Raw genomic sequence first — 18,974 nt, 5'->3', positions numbered from 1 at the left:
ATTTTTTTAATCTGAAAATATGATATTGTAGGTTAGAGAGATTATTTTGAAATAAAATTAAAGTTTAGAAATTTTTTAGTAACAAATTGACAAATTGAAGTTAAGTGACCTAAATAAAATGCGAGGCAAAGTTCAAGGACATGCAATAAAAATAACCCCAAAATGTACAAGTCACATTTTATCAATTTATTATGGTTACACTTTTTAAATCTCTTTTGTGACACAAAAATGCTGTACATCAGGTAGATAGGGTGAAACCTTACTTTTTATGTGCATTAACAAGAATTCCTTTTCATAGCATTGATCAAATTTTGCTTAGCATATTGAAACAATCAAGAAATTCTTGAGCCTGCCCTTTTCATAACCAGACACTACAAGTCTGAAGCATGTGTCAGAATATTCATTAGCAACTGATACATAATTTGTTAAGCTAGTTACAATATTAATCGGATTTTCTTTGTTTTTCATTTTATATATATCCATTTTCAATTCATTATTGAAATATATTTTGTAGATCAAGTTGAAAAATGTGACTCACTTGTGCCACACCCAAAGCTTGGCTACTGTAAATGGGAAGTTTCTAGGACCTCGGATTGTGGCTAGGGAGGGTGACCAACTTCTTATAAAAGTTGTGAACCATGTTCACAAACAACATCTCCTTCTATTGGTAAGCCTATAATTATCTTTAGATTTATAAAGTTATGCTTCAATTTATCATCATTAGCACAATTAAATGGCAAGTAGTTAATCATGGTTCCGCTTGAAACAAGCATGGAATTAAACAGCTTCAAGGTGGGTGGGTTTGTCACACTTTACCCGTCCGTAAGGCATAATATGGTCCCGTAGTACACCTAATGAATTACCGTACTTCGCTTACCGGTAGCCCATTAAATGTACTACAAGGAATTTTAAAACAATTTTCGATCATTTTTATAGTGGTGGGAAAATTGAATATTTAGTAAAAAGCCTTTAATTGAAATTTTGGTCATGGATTAAATCCTCGATTAAAATCTGGTGTTATGAATTTTTTTTCAAAATTTCGGCAGAGTGCCGGCTGTATTTTGAGAAAAAAGTTCTTTAAAACCTAAAAGAAAAACATTTCCAATATGTTTTCTCAACCACAACTCCAATAAACTCAATTTCATCTCCCAATTCAATACAAGCAACTCAATTCAATTTTCAAGTCAAACTCATCATAAAGGAAACAATTCATTCATTACCAACTCAGAAAGAATTTTGAATATTACATTCATTAAGATAATAAAATTAATATTACAAAACTATATAGGTAAATAAAAATATCAAATTTACATTACAATAATTTGCATTTAATTACATACCAAAATATTTTATAAGAGTTTTTGTACAACTGCTCAAATAATTTATATACATATTATTACATGAATACATCAAAATCTAATGTACAAAGGTATACTTATGATTTACCCGGAGCTAGTCCCAATGTGTCTTCAAGGAATCTTACTCAGCTGCTCTATATTCCTTTCACCTGCGATAGCATACAAAGCTATCGCTGAGCGGTGAACTCAGTGGTGCACAACTATAATTTAAAACATAATACACTACACATTGATAAAATTATAGCAAAGAATTTGGACATCTTGAAATTCATCAAATCAAAATCAATATTTTCAATGATACAAATCAAGTATTCAAATGACATTGATCAAGAAATTCAATTTAGTAATCATAACTGAACATTTAAAATAATTTCATCAATTTATGGAAATAAAGAGAAAATTTCACTAAAATCAATTATGTACAATTCTCATTTTAAAAATCACCATTGCTCATTTTCCAAAAATCATTCTTAATCTTACTAACTCTATGCATAACTAATCCATAAGGGCCATCTTCGAAGTGATTCTCACTCCCTATGATCGGGGAGATTGAAAAGTCGTGCACATTACATCCACACAACAAATTACTTTCAAAAAGGGCCAAGTTAAACTTAGATCTAACCTCTGATAAAAGGAGGATCTAAGCATGTGCACGTACCATGGTAATCAAAACAAAGCTAACTCCAGTGTCTACTCAACAAATGAGGGACAGGTAATAACCAAGTCAAACATCTATAGTGAGATATAAAATAACCTCGTAAATTTCATTATTCTTTTTGTGAGCATAAAATTCACAATACAATTCAATTCAATGTCAATTCCAATATCCAATAATTTTTATGCCCATCACAATTCAAAACATATTTTATCCATTTCCCATGTAACCATATTCCAATCATAATTTTCCAAAGCAAAATTCTTTTCAATCCATAATAACAATAAAATCATAATTTAACCATTTCCCAAAACTAACTCATTCATAATGTAACACATTTTCATAATTGTTGAAATAAGTTCAATGCTTAAGAAACATAATGCATAAAGAAAATAAACTCATTTAATCAAAGGAATTATGCAAAACATTATAAATGAAAAACTAGTTGTGCACAAACCTCTTTTGTTAACTCAATTTATTCCAATTTTCGTTTTTCCTTCGAAGATTCCTTTCCAACTGAAACACATAAATTTAAAGTGCTTCAGCATTCATTCAATTCATTTCTAATAATTAATTCTAATAATTTCTTTGCAGACTTACTCTACTCATTACGGTTCTTTACATTTTTGTGTATGGTGACACTATTCATGGCACTATTCAAGTCAAAATGTTAACTTTTTCCTTCTAAATAGGTTTATCAATTCTAATTACACCCACATACCATATTTTGGGTGTCAAATTTGTTGACATTGATTGCCAACTAAATTTCCAAACTACCTAAATAAAATCCCAAAAATTTAGTTTTTGGTCACAAGTTCTATTGTTCCATTGGTTTGTCTACAGTGGAATTTTGGCCAACTTTCCTTCATCAAAGTTGTTCCTTAATGTGTCTTCTTTAATTCTCTTTTTGAATCACTTCATTTGGAGTTTTTTAGCTCAAGTTATGGCCATTTTTCTAAGGCTGGCCGGATTGGTCCAAACCCAAATTCTAGGTACTAAATTTGGTTCTGGCAGTTTTGAGCAACAAACTTTGGTTGACAATTTGACTTGGTTATGGGCAGAATTTAGATTTGTATTCTTCATAAAAGTTGTAGTACTATGTCATAGATTTCTAATGGTTAAAAAATCAGGTCATTTGGACCTGTTTAGACTATGTTATGGCCAAATAAACAAACACTGTTCATTTGGTTATTTCTGTACAGTGGCAATGTGCCTTACCCGGATTTAACCTAATTTTTTACCACTTTTTGTTCAGTTTTAGGGCAAGGTTTCTTCACCAAAATTGTTACATTATGTTTTAATTTTCATCTCCAATTGGCTTCACACCAATTGGAGCAACCAAATTTCCAGTTATACCTATTTGAATGGATAAGGGTCAAGCTGTCCAGAATTGAACATTACACATTCACAATCCCATTTCAATTTTAACTATTCAAACACATTCTAAATTACATTAATTAACCATTTTAAACCTCACTTAGGTTAAAGTACATTAATTTACCAAATTCTCAAAATTTTCCCCAAAACCCTAAGGGACAAGAACCCTAATTCACTAATTGTTACATCTCATGCAATCAAAGTATATAAATCTCATTTACACATTCCATCAAGCTTGCTAACACTTTTAGTTTCATCAAAATCCATCAAATCATACCTTTCCCTATCATGGCCGAAATTCATGGGGTCTCTTTACTTGTATAATTCTTTCAATTTTTCATCAAATTTCAACTTAATTCAAGTGTAAGAGCATGAATTTAAAGAGAAAATAAGTGATCTAAAACTAACCTCTTTGGAACTCCTTGATTCCTCAATTTCTTCTTCTTTTTCTTCCTTCAATCTTCTTCTTAAGGTCCAATTTGAAGGTTTCTACAAGTCTTGTAAGAATTTTATGGGGTAATTTAGGGTTGTAAAAGCTCAAAGTGAGCTTTAATGGAGGAAGACAAAGAAAAAATGAGAGAGAGAATGGAGAGAGAAGGTGGCGGCACCACATGAGGACGAAGACCAAAATTAGTTTTTTTTATGTATTTATCCTATTTTTGACTTGGTCAAAAATATAATTAAATGGAAATTATTTTTATAGTCATGCATGATGTCATGGGAGTGATGTCATTAATCCTTATTTTCTTTTCTTTTCTTTTTCCTTTCTTTTTTCCTCACTTCTTCAATTTAATTATATATTTTACAATTTTAATTTCTCATATTTTATTGGACAGTTAGGTCATGAGTCACCTCTAGGGGTAAATTGACCACTTTGCCCCTCGCTGGACTAATCCGGTTTACCAATAATTCTGTATTTCTTTCGGAACCCTAATCTAATTATTTGATCTGGTTCTCTACCTTTTCCTATGATTTTCATATTTCTCCTAGCTTCGCAATTTTTTCTAGGACTGCGGTGTCACAATGCCCCATACGAAATTAGGGTTTTGACTAATCTCGCAGTCACTTTCCGGTGCGGTCACCCATCACTATGACTCCCGGCTCATTTAACTTTTTATGTTCTATTTTTCTGATCTGTATTTACCCTTATGGTAATCACTATTAATTTTTTGTTCAGGGATTTTCTAGGTGACTTAAATATGATTCTAATCCTCTTAACTGTCCGGACCGACACTGGTCACCGAAACAGTGATTTACACAGGACTATGCATGTAGGGGCGTTATAGGGTTGATGGACCAGCGTACATAACTCAATTCCCCATTCAAAATGGCTAGAGCTATGTCTACAACTATACAATTATTATGCAAAGAGGCACTCTTTGGTGGCATGCCCATATTTCTTGGCTAAGATGAACTCTCTATGGTCCTATCATCATTCTCCCCAAGCTCGGTGTTCCTTTCCCATTTGCTAAGCCTTACAAGGAAATGCCTATCATCTTTGGTAATAATCAAACTGTAATATGCAAAGTTAATTGAGATTTGTTTATCCATTGTGTCTCTTTGGTGGTCAATGTAGTTAGCCAATATAAAGCAAATAATCGCTTTTCATTTGTAGGAGAATGGTTTAATACAGATACTGAAGCAATCATCAAACATGCCTTACAAACAGGTGGAGGTCCAAATGTCTCTGAGGCCTACACCATCAATGCGCTTCCAAGGCCATTATACAACTGCTCTGCCAAAGGTATATCACATATATATAATCTTAGGTATTTGAAGCTACACATGTTTTCCTGAGGATGATATGTTAACTCTTCAATTTTGCAGATACATCTAAGCTGAAGATGAAGCCTGGCAAGACTTACATGCTTTGACTGATTAGTGTGACTCTCAACGATGAGCTCTTCTCCATTATAGCAAACCACATGCTCACAGTTGTTGAAGTTGATGTTGTTTATGTTAAGCCTTTTGAAATTGAGATATTGCTGATTGCACCAGGATAAACTGCTAATGTTCTTTTTAAGACCAAACCCCATTTCCCTAATGCCACATTTTTCATGACTGTTAGACCTTATGTGATTGGCCTAGGCATTTTTGAAAATTCAACTATGGTAGGCATTTTAGAATATGAAGCATCACCAAAAACAATCCATTCAAATCTTTCTACTAAAAACCTGTTGGGCTTGGGTCCCTCCTACGCGGAGAGCCCATTTTGTTGAAGTCCATAATTATTTTGGGCCATTAAGGGTACATATATTATTGTCTCTTGCTACATTAATTTACACAGCCACAATTCTCATTTTGACTGCCTAAAAACCAAAGAAGAGAAGTGAGAAAAATAGAGAGCATTCTGCAGATTTTTTTAAGGAGGACAGTTCACATTTTTGAGATTTGGCACCTTGTTTACTGTTGGATCAAGCTAAAATTTGGTCTGCAGCATATTCACATTTGGTTTTTCATTGTGAACAGTGGAAATCTTGTTTAGTGCTCTGTTTCTACTGTTTTTGATTACTTGAATAGCTGCTATTTTTCATTGATTTCCAACACATACTAGTTTCATCATTTCCAGTAATTGGAATGTCATTTGTGGTCCGATTAAGCTGAATTTTGTTGGACACAGTGAGGACATATTGTTCTTTAATTTGAATGGTGGAGATCAGGTTTTGACAACCAGAAGGTGGTCAATTTGGATGGATAGCAGCTGTGTTTCGGTAAATTCTCTCCAAAACTATGCTATCTCTTGCTAATTTATTTAAATTGTCTTGAGATTTTTGATTGAGAATTGTTTATGGTGTTTGTAATTGCTGCAAACCTTTATTGTAATAGTGGAGCAGTTTTAATTAGACTAAGAGAGGTCCCATGGTTTTTACCCGTTACTTTAAAGTAATTTTCCACATAAAAATTACCTTGTTCTTGTGTGATTGATTTGTGCATCTTTTGAGTAGCCTATTATTGTGATTATTCGCTGCATATTTACTCAATTGTTGTTCTTCATAGGTTCACACAAGTAGGAAGAATTTGTTGATTTAAATTGTTATCCTATTTACTTCTTATTAAACTAGTATCAGAGCTTGGTTCTTTGAGTGATTGTTTTGTGTAGAACAATGGAAGTTAATACAAGTAGAACAATTTGTTTAAATGGCACAAACTATCACTTGTGGAAAAATAAAATGAAAGACCTTTTATTTGTGAAGTCACTATATTTGCCTGTATTTGCTAGTCAAAAGGCAGATTCTAAAAGTGATGAAGAATGGGATTTTGAGCATGAGCAAGTATGCAGGTTTATTCGGTAATTTATTAGTGATAATGTTTATAACCACATTTGTAATGAAAAATATGCTAGAACCTTATGGAATAAGCTTAAATTATTGTATGCTTCAAAGAGTGGTAATAATAAATTGTTTTTGCTAAACAAAATGATGCAGTTGAAATTTAGAGAAGGTAGTTCTATAGCTGACCATTTGAATGAGTTCAGGGGAACTGTAGATCAGTGTTTGGTATGGGCATAAAATTTGGTGATGAGATTCTTGGCCTCTGGTTACTTAATACTCTTCCTAATTCTTAGGAGACTTTTTGAGTATCACTTACTAATTCAGCTCTTAATGGTGTTGTCTCTTTCAAAGCCGCTAAGGGAGGCGTTCTAAATGAAGAAATAAGAAGAAGGTCTCAAGCTTCTTCATCACATACAGAGGTTTTGATTACTGAAGATAAGGGGAGAAGTAAAAGGAAGAGTCAGGATCAGAATAACAGAGGCAGAAGCAGGAGTAAATCAAAGTTAAGGTATAAAAACCTTGAATGTCATCACTGTGGTAAAACAGGGCACATTAAGAAATAATGTTTCAAGTGGAAAAAGGAGAATAAAGTTAACAAGGCAAGTAAGAAAAGAAGGGCAATAATGATAATAATGATCGTGTCAACACTACTACTTCAGCTGATTTGGTTGTTGTTTATCATGAAAACATGGTTAATGTTGCCAGCAATGAAATTAGTTAGGTATTTGACAATGGTGCTTCCTTTCATGTTACATCAAGGAAGGAATTCTTTACATCTTATACTCCAGGTGATTTTAGGGTCTTGAAGATGGGTAATGATGGACTGTCAAAGGTAGTGGGCACTGGAACTGTTTGTTTGGAGACCAACATTGGAACAAAGTTAATACTCAAGGATGTCAGACATGCACCAGATGTCTGATTGCAATTGATCTCTACCAGTAAACTTGATGATGATGAATATTCTAGCATGTTCAATGATGGGCAATTAAAACTCACTAAAGGTTCACTAGTTGTGGCTAGAGGGAGGAAGTCTTCGAGCTTTATACTGGTTGCAAGCTTCAATCTCTACCAATCTTATGAATGCAGTTGAGAGTGATAGTTCTTCAGAATTATGGCACAAAAGGTTGAGTCACATTAGTGAAAAAGGGCTTGATTTTCTAGCCAAGAAGAATATGTTTTCAGGATTGAAAGGCGCAAAGATAGATAGATGTGATCATTGCTTGATTAGGAAGAAAATAAGGGTTTCTTTCAAACATCATCCTCCTATCAAGAAAAAGGATTTGTTAGAGCTAGTACATTTAGATGTTTGTGGTCCTTTGAAGGTAAAGTCATTTAGTGGTGTACTTTACTTTGTGACTTTTATTGATGACTCAAGGAAGCTTTGGGTTTGTGTCTTAAAGTCAAAGGATCAAGTCCTTGATGCATTTAAAGAATTTCAAGTTTCTGTTGAAAGAGAAACAAGAAAGAAGCTAAAATGTATCTGAACTGATAATGGTGGAGAATGCTGTGGCCCTTTTGATGTATATTAGAGACAATAGTGTATCAGACATCATAAAATATCTCCTAAGACTCCTCAATTAAATGGTTTGGCAGAAAGGATGAACAAAACATTAATGGAGAGAGTAAGATGTTTGCTTTCAGATGTAAAATTGCCTAGATCTTTTTGGTGAGGCACTATACACTATTACACATGCAATCAATTTAACTCCTACTGTTGCATCGGAGGCTGATGTTCTTGATAGGGTGAGGTATGGTAAGATGTTTCCTATAACCAATTACATGTTTTTGGCTGCAAAGGCTTTATGCATATCACTAAAGATGAGAGATCCAAGTTAAATGCTAAGATAAGGCAATGTATCTTTATTGGCTATGGTCAAGATGAGTTTGGCTATAGGTGTTATGATCCAGTTGAAAAGAAACTTGTTAGAAACCGTGATGTGACCTTTATAGAGGATCAGACCATTGAAGATATTGACAAGGCAGACAGATCAAAGTCTGAAACTGATGGTTTGATTGATTTGGATCCAACTCCAATAATAGATATGCCTAATGTAGTTGAGGTTGATGTATAAAATGATACTCAGAATAATGAAGCTAAGGGTGAACATAAAGTTATAGATGAGGTAGATTATCCTATATATGAAATAGTTGATGATCAATAACAGACACATGTAAGCAACTTGAAGCTCCACTTAGGAGGTCTACCAGAGATCGCAGGGCTTCTACTCGGTACTCTTCCAATGAGTATGTACTGTTTATAGATGGAGAGGAACCTGAATGCTACTAAGAAGCTATTGAGAATGAGCAGAAGGTAGAATATGTTACAATCATGAAGGATGAAATGCAGTCTTTACTCGATAATCATGCTTTTGAACTGGTTAAGCTTCCTAAAGACAGAAAAGCCTTGAAGAATCGATGGGTCTATAGGGTGAAGCATGAAGAAAATTCCTCATCTCGATGATACAAAGCTGTAACACCCCTCACTCGACTACATGTAGTCAAGCAAAGCATGCTACATTCGGTGCCGAAGCACCCTATCTTATCTTACTTTATTCCTTTAATAATTTGTTCTCGTTATATTTTAATATCAATTATATTTCTAAGGAGAAACCAGCGGAATTTCTCCTGTTTTATTACCAATTGGCGTATTTTACTATTCATCTACTTGAAATTTTCAATAATATTTTACAATAAAAATCTCATCAATTATTCTCATAATCATCTCATATTTCATTAATCATCCATATATTTCAATTTTGTCTTCAAACTCATACAATCTCATTCATACACTCAAATTACATAAGCAAAATTTTCAAATTTCATTAATTTACATGCTTAACAAAATAATTACATAATTTCATAATTTACATGATATATAAATTAGTTACATAATAAAAAGCTAATTTATTAATTTACATTACATTCCTATTAATTACCTGTTCATAATCTACATTACAATACAATATATAAGCATTTTATATAAAATACAAAATATAATCTATATGGGCCCTATCTACATGCATTGCTGAGGAGGTGACAACCTTGAATACTTCAGACACTTCTGTAGATCTGGACTCCAAAAATCCTAGTCAGATATCCACTAGGTTTTATCTTTAGTACTTGCGCGAAGGAAACAAATCCATCGCGCTAAGCATTTCTGCTTAGTGGTGCAATAATATAACAAAAAAATAATATATACAAATAAAGAAAGACTAAAGTATAATTCTAAAGTATAATTTAGATAATCGAGTATCAATTAAATTTGGTATGATATTTTTAATATCAACTACCTTATATTCTATTTTGTCCCTCTTTGGAAGTACTGAGTTTATACAGTAATAATATTCGATATATATAGATTAATTCTAAAAATATTGTATTTTCGGTTCTTAGTATTCTAAAAATTTAATTTGTACTATTTGATTCAGTTATGTTTCTATTGCTAATCTTTTTTCTAATTTCATTTAACACTTTTTAAATGTTTTTAATTACTAATATTCTTAAATAATTTTAATAATTTACACTACCTAGGTAACCTATGACAAGCTGACTAAACTGGATAACGGGTCGTTAGCACTGGACACCGTGGTGCCTCGGGCCGTCATACTATGGAACGCGGAACATCAACCACGTATGCAGTCAATATGGCTAAAAAGCCATGATAACATATAATCGGGCATAAAAGTCATGAGTACGGGCATAAAACCATAAGTGCGGGCATAAAGTTATGAATACAGGCATAAAGCCTTATGCAGTACTGCTAAAACAATACCCTATTGGCATGCCATTCTATCCAAGCTGACACACGTGTCTAGGCAATACATGGGCACATAGTACCATTAAATGTTAATATGTTTTATTTTATTATTTCATTATTTCACGATAAATTCTAATTATAATTTATAACATTTCAATTCTATTCGTAACATAAATATAAATTTTTAGAATACAATTTTACATAAATTATGCATTTATCATAATCCATACATTCATTTATTATATCATTTGTGTTGATCACAATTCACAACAATGGTTCTCATTTACCATTGTACTCAAAACATTCTTTTTATTTCTTATATGCCATTAATTATGTAAGTTATTAATTTCTAGTTACAAAAGAGGCATAAGTCCTAGTAATAATTTTGCCTCATTTTCACATTTAGCAATCCATATATATATATATATAATTCACATTTTATATTCCCAGTTGTATTATGAATATATTATGAGGTCCAGAACTGAAAATTAAATTTTTCATGGCAATATAGTTGAGATACAAACTTATTTATGTATTAATTTTAATTTTTCTTTTTCCTCATTATGAGAACAAGTATTCATAATTCATCTTAATTTCTCTCATGTACCACTTATTGGGTAGGATATTATTATTGTTCTAATTACAATGAAACATAATTTCTCATGTTGACTTCATCTCATTTATACATTTGACAATTCACTTATGCTAATTACAATTTCATATTTCCAATTGTATTACTAATGTATCATGAATTCTATTTGTAATGGGCATATAAGCCCTAACTATCTATTCCTCATGATTTAGGTGAATTATTATTCATATTTCAAGTAATCCATAAATATTTAATGGATTTCAAATTTAGCTAAATTTTTCTTAAATCCTAGTGTCACTCAAATTTATCATTCACAATTTACCTACCACATCCTATATTAATAACTACAATGGTTCTTATAGTTTGATTTTCTACTTCACATAATTTAGTGGTTACTATTCATTTGACCATTTCCATTCAAAGGTTGAATTTTTGATTTATAATAAATTTGTTGAGCATAAATTCACCAAGATACCACATTTTACATTTTATTTTTATTGGCATTAATTTCAAATACCATTTCAAAGCTTATTTTATATTATTCAAAATTTTCAGATTTCATACCTTAAGTTTACTGTTCCATTAGTCATTGTTACAGTGGAAATTTGATAAAATTTTCTTCATCATAGTTGTTCCTTTATGTGTCTTTTTTAATTTCCTTTTTGAATCACTCCATTTGAAGTTTTGTAGCTCAAGTTATGGTCAATTTACCACAACTGGCCAGATTGGTCTTTACCTAGATTTTCTGAGCAAATTTGGTTCTGCCAGATTTAATGTCTTGACTTTGGTGGATAATTCCATTAAGTTGTGGCCAAAATTTGGAGTTCTATCCTTCATGGAAGTTGTTCTAAATTGTTTAAGCTTTATATTGATATAAAATTTAGGTCAATTGGATATTTCTACACTGAGTTATGGCCAAATGAACAAACACTATTTATTTAGTCAATTTCCAAGACCAGTAGATTGGTTATCTGGATTTGGTCAATTTTTAGGGTATTCTAAGTTTGTTTTCTGGGCAAGGTTTCTTCATCAAAATTGTGCCATTATGTGTCAAGTTTCATGTCCAATTGGGCTTGCACCAATTGAACCTACAACACTCAAGTTACAGCTGCCCAAACTTGTTAGACTCATATCCAGCCCTGTAGGTCCTATGAGGCAGCATACCCAACCTCAAATCAAAAGCCACAATTCACTTCAATTCCTCATCAAACACAGCCAAATGGTCACTAATTGACCATTAGGACTTCCATTTACTAACACATGAGCAAAACCCTAAGTGAGCTCTAAACCCTAACTCCAAAATTCTAATTTACTCAAACATCATGCTATCAAATGTTTTAATCATCAATTTCATGTTCAATTGCATCAATTCACAAATATAATTCACTTGAATCATTGAAACTCTAAAGTATCCTAGACTGCCAAAATTGAGAGTTTTTCATACCTACATAATTTGTTTTCTTTCTTTTAAAACTAACACTCAATTCATAATCTACACAAGGTAAACTCATGGATTTATGGAAGAAGTAGCACTAACCTCGACTTAGCCAATTCCCAAGGCTTGAAAACTCCACTTTTTCTCTTCCTTTTTGCTATCCAAGTCTTGCTCTAGGTGTGAGGAGAAGTTTTTGTGAAGGGAAGCTAAGGTTTTGAGGTGGTTTGGTGGGTGGAAATCAAGCTCACTCAAAGCTTTAATGGAGGTCTCTCTCTCTCTTTCTTTCTCTCTTCTCTTGGTTCAGCTGAATGAAGGAGATGGCTGTTGGAATTGTTTCATTTTTATCTCATTTTTCTGTCATTTTTATCCCTTTTAATTTTCTTGTCAAATGGTGATTGGGTGGAGCTTGTTAAATGACATCATGTGATGTCAAAATTCTAATTTTCTTTATTTTTCTTTTCTTTTCTTCACTACTCATTTTCAATTTAATTTTTAGCAATATTTATTCATATTTTATGTCATAATAATTATTTACTTAATTGGATAAGTTAGTCAAAAATCATCTTTGAAGACGAAATGATCAAAATGCCCTCCATTTAGTTTATTGAGCCAAAACTGTTTGTACCAATTGATAAAATTCCAGAAGTATTTTCGTGGCATTCTAATGCCATCGAAACCTCAATGACACTTCTCTAGAGTCCCAAAAATTATTTCACGGATTTTCCCTCGGGTTTAGGGCTACTAGCTATGAAGACAGTAACTTCCCGTTAGGGTCACCCATCACCGAGGCACCAGCTTATTTAACTTCATTGTATTTTATTTCTTAAATTTTTTTTAAAATTTTCATTAATTTTTCTTACCATTATTTGGTCTATTTATGACTCCTCACTCTAGTTTATATATAGTTCTAGACATTCTAGCTATCCGGACAGACATTGGTCATCGGAACAGTCGAATGCACGGACTAGCTAAAGTGAGGGTGTTACAAAAGCTAAGTTGGTAGTCAAAGGCTTCAGTCAGAAAGAGGAGATTGATTTTGAGGAGATCTTCTCACCAGTGATCAAAATATAGTCACTTCAAGTTATTTTAGGTTTAACTGCAAGTTTTGACTTAGAAGTTGAACAAATGAATGTGAAAACAGCTTTTCTCCATGGTGACTTAAAGGAGGAAATTTACATGGAATAGCCTAAAGGTTTTGCCGTAAAAGGAAAATAGAATTATGTTTGCAAATTGAAAAAGAGTTTGTATGGTTTAAAACAAGCGCCCAGACAATGGTATAAGAAGTTTGAGTCAGTTATGGTTCAACAAGGCTATAAAAAGACTATTTCTGATCATTATGTCTTTGTGCAGAAATTCTTTGATAATGACTTTGTCATTTTGCTACTGTATATTGATGACATGCTTATTATGGGTCCTAACTCTTTCAGGATTGATAGTTTTAAGAAAGAGTTGAGCAAGTCCTTTACAAGGAAAGATTTGGGACCAGCGAAGTATATTCTCGGCAAGAAGATCATCTGTGACAAAAAATGCAATAAGTTGTGGCTATCTCAAGAAAAATACTTTCAGAAGGCACTACAACGGATTCAATATGGCTAAAGCTAAAGCTATAAGTACAACTCTTGCCACATCCTTAAAATTGAGGTCAAATAATCTCCTTCTAGTGAGCAAGAGAAGGAAGACATGCAAAGAATCCCTTATGCATCTACAGTAGGGAGTTTGATGTATGCTATGGTTTGCACTAGGCCTGATATATCTCATGTAGTTGGTACAGTTAGTAGATTTCTATTTAATCCAGGAAAGGAGCACTAGAATGCAGTGAAGTGGGTATTGAGATATTTCCATGGTGCTTCTAGTTTAAAACTGTGTTTTGGAACTAACAAGCCTATTCTCATTGGTTATACAGATTTTGATTTGGCAGGTGATATTAATTCGAGGAAGTCTACTTTTGGGTATTTGGTCAACTTTACAGGGGGAGTTGTGGCATAGCAATCCAGATTACAAAAATGTATTGCATTGTCTACTACAAAAGCTGAGTTTATTGCAACTACTGAAGCTTGTAAAGAGCTACTTTGGATGAAGAAATTTGTGAATGAGCTTGGATTCACACAAAAGAGGTTTGGCAAATTCCTCCACATAGTCGGGAGGGGGAGATTACAATCACTTAAAGAATCAAGCTTTGATAATTGTGGTTTTGTAAATTAGTGCAGCAGAAGACAATAATATATGTAGCCCTAATGGGCCAAAATAATTGTGGACTTCAACAAAATGGGCTCTCTACATAGGAGGGAGCAAGCCCAACAACTCTCCCTCTCCCGACTATGTGGAGGAATTTGCCAAACCTCTTTTGTATGAATCAAAGCTCATTCACAAATTTTTTCATCCAAAGCAGCTCTTTGCAAGCTTCAGTAGCTGTAATAAACTCAGCTTTTATAGTAGACAATGCAATACATTTTTACATTCTAGATTGTCGTGCCACAGTTCCCCCTGCAAAGTTGATCAAATACCCAAAAGTAAACTTCCTTGAATTAATATCACCTGCCAAATCAGAATCTGTATAACCGGTGAGAATAGGCTCGTCAGTTTCAAAACATAGTTTTAAACTAGAAGTACCATGGAGATACCTCAATATCCACTTTACTGCATTCCAGTGCTCCTTTCCTAGATTAGATAGAAATCTACTAACTCTGCAAACTGCATGAGCTATATCAGGCCTATTGCAAATCATAGCATACATCAAACTCCCTATTGTAGATGCATAAGGGATTCTTTGCATGTCTTCCTTCTCTTGCTCACTAGAAGGAGACTGTTTGACACTCAATTTAATGGATGTGACAAGAGGTGTACTTACAGCTTTAGCTTTAGCCATATTAAACCATTGTAGTACCTTCTTAATGTATTTTTCTTGAGATAGCCATAACTTCTTTCATTTTCCATCACAGAGGATCTTCATGTCGAGAATATGCTTCACTAGTCCTCAAATCTGTCATTGCAAAGGACTTGCTCAACTCTTTCTTCAAACTATCAAAACCTTCCACCCTTTAAACTAACTTTGCCTCCTCTCAATGACATTGCCTATGCCACAAACTTCATAAATAAACTTCATAGCTTGGCAAGTGCAGATTTCCCTGCCAATGTGCCTCAAAAGGTTGATAAGCAATTTTTCTTCATAATAGGCCTAGGGACAAATCCTTGCCCACATAACCAAACCTGTAACACCCTCATTGTAGCCATTTTGTACATTTTACTGTTCCGGTGACCGGTGTTGATCCGGACAGCCAGAATGTCTGGAACTATATCTAGACTAGAGTGAGGAGTTATAAATAACTCAAATAATAGTAAGAAAAATCTAAAAAAAAAATTTAGAAATGAAATGCACTAAGGTTAAATGAGCCGTAGTCCTAGCGATGAGTGACCCATAAATAAATAAGTTTTGAAATAATAAATATCAATGAATTAAGATCTGGTGTTCCGGCACACTACGTGGCATATCTTGCTCGGCTACACTGTAGACGGGTAAAAGGTGTCACAAAACCTGTCAGGGACCAAATGGAACCATGTTTGCTACCTCAGTTAAGAATGTATCTTTTGCATTGCCAACCACAGCTCTTCTCCAATCACAATTTTTTGGTCAATCAAAGGGTGTTTATACACCTGATTTTCTAGTTTGTCCAATAATACCCTTTAACTATACTGGTAATCCACCTAATAATACTATGGTTAGTAATGGGACCAAGCTGGTAGTTCTTTCTTTTAACACTAGTGTAGAGCTAATTATGCAGGACACTAGCATTCATGGTGCTCAGAGTCACCCTCTTCACTTGCATGGATTCAATTTCTTCGTTGTGGGTCAAGGTTTTGGGAATTTTGATCCAAATAAAGACCCTACAAAGTTCAATCTTGTTGATTCAGTTGAGAGAAACACTGTACGTGTCCCCTCTAGTGCGTGGGTTTCCATAAGGTTCTTTGTAGATAACCCGGGTTAGTATAAATGAGCAACTCATTTTTAAGCAATGAATGAAGCTCATCTACATTATAGATAATTTGAACATCCAATCCAAGCTAGCCTATGACGATAACCAATCATTTTGGACATATAAAAATAAACAAAATATACTATAAGTTAGTTTAGCAGATAACCCACATTAGGTATGTGGGAAATAAACTAAATTAGAATGTGTTAGCTGATATTAATTTTTCTTCCAAGTTAATCATGATATTCAATTATGATATTAACAAGGGTATGGTTCATGCATTTTCATTTGGAAGTACACACAAGCTGGGGTTTGAAGATGGCTTGGGTTGTCTTGGATGGAAAGCTTCCCAACCAGAAGTTGCTTTCTCCACCGGTTGATCTTCCCAGGTGTTGACATTTAAGCTACCCATAAATTTTATCATCTAACTGCTCAAGATATTTCCCCATTTGGTTTAGTAACCCAGTTTTATGTGTTCTTATTCTTTACCCCTTCGTCATTATTTTTTCATTAAGCAAATTATTTTTCAATAACTATTTAATTACCCATGTGGAGTTGAAGAGGAGTGGACAATTTTTTGTAACATTATATATAATGTGAATAAATTCAGATTTTTATTTAATATTTTTCCCTTTTTCAAAAACTTCCTAGTTAAATTAATTAGGGTCTATTTAATTTAATCATTAGTGTTAATTAACATTTACCTGATAGCCATTATTGATAGATTGTAAGCAAAAGAGTTAAATTGAAATGGGTATGAATCATTCAAGCCAGCTTTGTTTTGCATTTGTACCAGATGATGAAATCCAATAAAGAATTTAATGATCTAATGGCTGATATGGTCAACACAAAACATTCTGATTTGGATACTACCTTCCATCAAAAACAGTTCTGGACTACTAAATCACAAACTCACAGTGCATAAACTCCAAAAAATGAATAAAAGAATCAGTATAAGAAATTAGGAAAGGTGATTCTGCTATGAGCCAAAAAATTAAACAAAAAGATGCACAGGAACAGACCCTTTTGTTTCCATAAATTAAACTGAATATTCACATGCATCATTCAGTCTCTTTTCTTTAGAAACAAGAATATCTACTCTGCATAAGATATTGAAATGGGTATGAATCATTCAAGCCAGCTTTGTTTTGCATTTGTACCAGATGATGAAATCCGATAAAGAATTTAATGATCTAATAGCTGATATGGTCAACACAAAACATTCTGATTTGGATACTACCTTCCATCAAAAACAGTTCTGGACTACTAAATCACAAACTCACAGTACATAAACTCCAAAAAATGAATAAAAGAATCAGTATAAGAAATTAGGAAAGGTGATTCTGCTATGAGCCAAAAAATTAAACAAAAAGATGCACGGGAACAGACCCTTTTGTTTCCATAAATTAAACTGAATATTCACATGCATCATTCAGTCTCTTTTCTTTAGAAACAAGAATATCTACTCAGCATAAGATATTGCAATGGACTGCAAAAACAAGAATCAGAAACCTACTAGAAAAGAAACTACTTTGTCAACGCACACCAATATAATTATCATCCATTCTATAAATACTTTCCCATGAAAGGTGGTTTCTGCTCAATTTCTAACAAACATGGCTACAATATTTCCTATCCTTCTCCTCCTAGCTCTCTTTTCACATTTTCATCATTCCAGGCAGCCACAACAAATTCAAGGCTTTTCAGGGAGTATATTGGAGCTGAGGGCAAGGGTGTCAGGTTCACATATGTACCTGCTAATCCCAATGTCGAAGTTCACTTCATCCTTTCTTTTGCCATTGACTACAGTTCATCTTCCAATCCTTTCCCAACCAATGGAGACTTCAGTGTGTATTGGGATAAAAAAAAAAAAACCTTAACCCTTCAGTTGTTTCCTCAATCAAAGCTAGTCATGCAAATGTCAAGGTGGCAATGAGTCTTGGACGTGACACCATAAAAGGCCAAGACGTGTACTTCAATCCAAAATCGATCAACTCTTAGGTTTGTACGCAAGTATAAGTTAGATGGAATTGATATTGACTACGAACACTTAAGCACAGATTCTGATACATTTGCTGAGTGCATTGGGAGGCTTCTTTTCTACCTTGAAGAAAAAAGGATATTGTCATTTGCATCAATGGCACCATATAATGATCATTCGGTGCAACCTTATTACTTGGCCTTGTGGAAGAAATATGGACACGTTATAGATTATGTAAACTTTCTGTTTTATGCATATCCCAATGAGACAAGTGTTCCCCAGTTCATGAAATACATTCAGACTCAGAACTCTAATTATGGAGGCGGGACGGTGTTGCTGAGCTTTGGAACAGATGAAAGTGGAGGTCTTTATCCTCAGAATGGATTCTTTGATGCTTGTAGTAGTCTTAGAGGAATGAACAAGCTTCATGGCATTTTTTTATTTGGTCTGCGGAGTACTCCAAGAAGTCAGGGTTTCATTATGAAAAGCAGTCACCGAACTTTTTGGCTAACGCAAAATGATCTATCCAATCGATTGTTGGACTCTGTTTAGCAATGAAATTTATTTATTATTTTT

At 33.4% G+C, this 18,974-nt stretch overlaps 2 pseudogenes; both read left to right on the top strand.

Annotated features, from left to right (window-relative positions):
* The first annotated feature begins 118 nt into the window (after window positions 1-118).
* Window positions 119-16,813, top strand: LOC131183264 (laccase-17-like; annotated as a pseudogene).
* Window positions 16,814-18,033: 1,220 nt separating this feature from the next.
* Window positions 18,034-18,919, top strand: LOC110665107 (chitinase 2-like; annotated as a pseudogene).
* Window positions 18,920-18,974: the final 55 nt, after the last annotated feature.

This window comes from Hevea brasiliensis, chromosome 1 (genome assembly GCF_030052815.1).
Source record: "Hevea brasiliensis isolate MT/VB/25A 57/8 chromosome 1, ASM3005281v1, whole genome shotgun sequence".
In the NCBI taxonomy this organism is placed as follows: domain Eukaryota; kingdom Viridiplantae; phylum Streptophyta; class Magnoliopsida; order Malpighiales; family Euphorbiaceae; genus Hevea; species Hevea brasiliensis.
This window is presented reverse-complemented; position numbering and strand designations above follow the sequence as displayed.